Source organism: Schistocerca americana, unplaced genomic scaffold (assembly GCF_021461395.2).
Source record: "Schistocerca americana isolate TAMUIC-IGC-003095 unplaced genomic scaffold, iqSchAmer2.1 HiC_scaffold_609, whole genome shotgun sequence".
NCBI classification, from domain to species: Eukaryota; Metazoa; Arthropoda; class Insecta; order Orthoptera; family Acrididae; genus Schistocerca; species Schistocerca americana.
In genome coordinates this window covers 72,501-77,500 of record NW_025726356.1, presented here as the reverse complement: position 1 = coordinate 77,500, position 5,000 = coordinate 72,501, and the positions used below count along the sequence as shown (strand labels likewise).

The 5,000-nt window shown below is 62.5% G+C and overlaps 1 pseudogene; it reads right to left on the bottom strand.

Annotated features, from left to right (window-relative positions):
- The window catches only part of LOC124587648, a 7,970-nt pseudogene that overhangs the window by 2,390 nt on the left and 580 nt on the right, over positions 1-5,000 (bottom strand).

The window sequence follows — 5,000 nt, the reverse complement described above, 5'->3', positions numbered from 1 at the left end:
AGGAGGTGGCCCTCCCACATTAGGTGGCGCTCCAGCACCTCGATCTCACGCTGTACCTCATCCATGCCTACACCGTCGCAGGCTGGCCCTATCTTCTTCAGCGCCAGGAGACGGGACCGACGGAGGGTCGGACCCATCCATCGGCAAGATGGAATGCCGAGGCCCCCCTGGGCAACAGGAGCGTGGAAGTATCCCAGGGGGGTGTCCGCCGGAAGGCGGAACCATCTCCTGACGGCGGCCCGGATGGTAACGTCGGCCGACTTCAATGCACCCACCCGGGTGCGGCTGAGGGCCAGCCCGTGGTACAGGCCAGGGAGAAGTACGTTGGTGAGAGCGTGGAGGCGCTGTTGCGGCTTCAGCGGAGCTCGGGAGATGACGTCAAGCTGCTCCACCAGGTGGCTACGTGGATTGAAGACACAGCGACCCGCCGTGGAAAATTGCAGCCCCAGGTACCGGAAGGTTTCACCCACACGCAGGGCAGGCATGGTGGTATTGCCTGCTGTGAAGGTGACATTGCTGTCCACCTTCACCTTCTTCTCGCGCCCTGACGCGACTAAGGCGAGGGTGAAACACTTCCGGGCGTTGATCTGCAGCCCAGGTGGGCGAGGGCTGCGGTAGCTGCGTCGATGAGGGACTGCAAGCCCCTCGGGGTCGCTGCAAACAGCAAGACGTCATCTGCAAAGGCCGCAGCGTTGACTCTGCGACCGAGGATCCGAGCTCCGATGTGGGAGGGCAGTTGGCCTAAAACGTAGTCCACCGCAAAGTTGAACAGGAGGGGGGAGAGGGGATCGCCCTGGCGAACGCCCCGTGCTGGCTGCACAGACACGCCCACGCCGGCGCCGTCCGCTATCACTGTCGTGCTGCCCTCGTAGCACCGCTCGACATACTCGACAAAGCAATCCGGCAGGCCATGCGCCTTCAGCACGGGGCGAAGGGCAGCATGATCTACCGAATCGAATGCCTTAGATACGTCGATCGATGCCACAAAGACAGAGCGGCAGGAGCGAACTGCGTCGGTGAGAGCAGTGTCCAAGATGAAGGTATTTTCCAACATCCCATCCCGAGGGATGAATGCCCGCTGACGTTCGTCCACAGCACAAGCGCGCATCAGGCGTGACGCGAGAACCTTGTGGAAGGTCCGCGCCAACACCGAGCAGACCGTAATGGGGCGAAAGTCAGCGGGGGATGTTGGTGCAGCCGTTTTCGGGAGAAGGGACGTCCGCGCGCGAAGCAGGCGTTCCGGAAGGGCGCGGGCCAGAAGGAAGAGATTCATCACTTTCACCAGGACTTCGTGCGGCAGACGCCGCAACTCCGCTGGGGTAAGGCCGTCCGGCCCGGCTGCTGATCCCCTGGGCGGCAACGCGGCGGCGACCTCCTCATGTGTGACCGGCCCCCATATGCACTCGAGAGCGACAGGCTCTGAGTGCGGGAGGAGGCGGTCACGAATGAAGCCCGCGGTGGAGATGGGCTTCTTGGTGAAGAGGTCCGCCCAGAAGTCCAGCAGACCAGGGATGGCAGGTGGCGGCTGGAGCAGGGTGCCATCCAAGAGGCCGCGCACGCAACGCGCACGCGACCGTCGGAAGGCATCCTGCGTTCTCGCGTACTCCCAGCGGCGCCGCTTGCGCTTCTGCGTCGGCGGCGCGGCAGGCGGCCGCTTCGATGGTTGGCGCGGCCGCTGTGTCCTGGTGATCGATCTCTCCCCTCTGGACCCGACCGACGCAAGGGCATCCGGGAGCATGCCCAGGATGACATCGGGCGGCGTGCCCCGCCCCAGACCGATGACACGATCCAGGGCAGAGAAACGCTGGGCGGAAGCGGGTAGCCCCGCCAGATGCTCCCAGATGGCGGCGTCAGTCGGCCCCTCCGGCGGCGGCCCGGTGGTGTCGGCCGCGAAGTCCTCGGCTGCGTCGACGGGCGGCGCAGCGGCCTCGCCCGCGTCAGGCAGCGGGCTCGCCGCTCCCCGGCGGGACGCCGGCTCTTCCCCCCGACCGATCTCAAGCGCCTCCATGAATTGGCGGACAAGCTGCTTGTGGGCAGCTTGCCGCCGTCGGCACTGATTGCCTCAAGCGTTCGGTCGGGGAACATCCTGATGAGCTCTTGATTTACAAAGAAGAACCGGGCGTCCCTCTCGAGGAACAGTTCGGCCTCTGCCTTGGCGAGCGACAGGACTTCTTCCTCCGTCCACCTCGCGCGATGCCTCTCCGTGACGATCTCCGCGTTGGCGGCCGCAAGATGTTGGCGGCGGCGATGGACCCCGAGACCGTTCTTGGTTGTAAAGCTGCGGTGGCACTCACTACAGGTATACATAGCTGCAAAAGTTACAAGATTTTCGGCACGGCCGGTTGGCCGGCTAGGTGCTGGGGGAGTTGGGGTGGCACCTTCAGCGGAAGGGCCACCACTTATTCTCTGCTTACTGCCCCCAACTAAAAAAAAGGGATAGTGCGAGGGGGGGCTGGTAACCCCCCCAAGCCCCTGGTGCGGTCTTCCACTCTGCGAAATCAGCGGGCCCACGAGAAGGGGAGAAGACTGCAGGAGAGGAGAGGCTAAGAGGGCTAGGCCCATGTATTGCGCATCACTCTCCCTGTAACTATAACCCAAGGAAGGCACCTCGCAGCAGCAGCACGACTACATCAAGACCGCACTTCGAGAAGCCAAGTCCGGATGCAGCCACACCACCGCCACTTGGCCACCTTAAGAGAGTCATAGTTACTCCCGCCGTTTACCCGCGCTTGCTTGAATTTCTTCACGTTGACATTCAGAGCACTGGCAGAAATCACATTGCGTCAACACCCGCTAGGGCCATCGCAATGCTTTGTTTTAATTAGACAGTCGGATTCCCCCAGTCCGTGCCAGTTCTGAGTTGATCGTTGAATGGCGGCCGAAGAGAATCCGCGCACCCCGCGCGCCCCCGGAGGAGCACGCTAAGGCGGACGCGGCCTCGCAGCAAGGAAGATCCGTGGGAGGCCAAGGCACGGGACCGAGCTCGGATCCTGCACGCAGGTTGAAGCACCGGGGCGCGAACGCCGCGCAGGCGCGCGCATCCTGCACCGCCGGCCAGCACGAGGCCAACCAACGGCGAGAGCAGACCACGCCCCGCGCTAAACGCCCGCACTTACCGGCACCCCTACGGCACTCACCTCGCCCAGGCCCGGCACGTTAGCGCTGACCCACTTCCCGACCAAGCCCGACACGCCCCGATCCTCAGAGCCAATCCTTATCCCGAAGTTACGGATCCAATTTGCCGACTTCCCTTACCTACATTATTCTATCGACTAGAGGCTCTTCACCTTGGAGACCTGCTGCGGATATGGGTACGAACCGGCGCGACACCTCCACGTGGCCCTCTCCCGGATTTTCAAGGTCCGAGGGGAAGATCGGGACACCGCCGCAACTGCGGTGCTCTTCGCGTTCCAAATAACCCTATCTCCCTGCTAGAGGATTCCAGGGAACTCGAACGCTCATGCAGAAAGAAAACTCTTCCCCGATCTCCCGACGGCGTCTCCGGGTCCTTTTGGGTTACCCCGACGAGCATCTCTAAAAGAGGGGCCCGACTTGTATCGGTTCCGCTGCCGGGTTCCGGAATAGGAACCGGATTCCCTTTCGCCCAACGGGGGCCAGCACAAAGTGCATCATGCTATGACGGCCCCCATCAACATCGGATTTCTCCTAGGGCTTAGGATCGACTGACTCGTGTGCAACGGCTGTTCACACGAAACCCTTCTCCGCGTCAGCCCTCCAGGGCCTCGCTGGAGTATTTGCTACTACCACCAAGATCTGCACCGACGGCGGCTCCAGGCAGGCTCACGCCCAGACCCTTCTGCGCCCACCGCCGCGACCCTCCTACTCGTCAGGGCTTCGCGGCCGGCCGCAAGGACCGGCCATGACTGCCAGACTGACGGCCGAGTATAGGCACGGACGCTTCAGCGCCATCCATTTTCAGGGCTAGTTGCTTCGGCAGGTGAGTTGTTACACACTCCTTAGCGGATTCCGACTTCCATGGCCACCGTCCTGCTGTCTTAAGCAACCAACGCCTTTCATGGTTTCCCATGAGCGTCGATTCGGGCGCCTTAACTCGGCGTTTGGTTCATCCCACAGCGCCAGTTCTGCTTACCAAAAGTGGCCCACTTGGCACTCCGATCCGAGTCGTTTGCTCGCGGCTTCAGCATATCAAGCAAGCCGGAGATCTCACCCATTTAAAGTTTGAGAATAGGTTGAGGTCGTTTCGGCCCCAAGGCCTCTAATCATTCGCTTTACCGGATGAGACTCGTACGAGCACCAGCTATCCTGAGGGAAACTTCGGAGGGAACCAGCTACTAGATGGTTCGATTAGTCTTTCGCCCCTAATACCCAGCTCCGACGATCGATTTGCACGTCAGAATCGCTACGGACCTCCATCAGGGTTTCCCCTGACTTCGTCCTGGCCAGGCATAGTTCACCATCTTTCGGGTCCCAACGTGTACGCTCTAGGTGCGCCTCACCTCGCAATGAGGACGAGACGCCCCGGGAGTGCGGAGGCCGCCGCCCCGTGAAGGGCGGGGAAGCCCCATCCTCCCTCGGCCCGCGCAAGGCGAGACCTTCACTTTCATTACGCCTTTAGGTTTCGTACAGCCCAATGACTCGCGCACATGTTAGACTCCTTGGTCCGTGTTTCAAGACGGGTCGTGAAATTGTCCAAAGCTGAAGCGCCGCTGACGGGAGCGATTATTCCGCCCGAGAGCATCCCGAGCCAACAGCGGCGCGGGTCCGGGGCCGGGCCAGGTAGGTCCGTCATCCGGGAAGAACCGCGCGCGCTTGCCGGGAGCCCGAGCGCCCAAAGGGGCGAATCGACTCCTCCAGATATACCGCCGGGCAGCCAGCCAGGACACCGGGGCTCTGCCCAACAGACGCGAACCGAGGCCCGCGGAAGGACAGGCTGCGCACCCGGGCCGTAGGCCGGCACCCAGCGGGTCGCGACGTCCTACTAGGGGAGAAGTGCGGCCCACCGCACACCGGAACGGCCC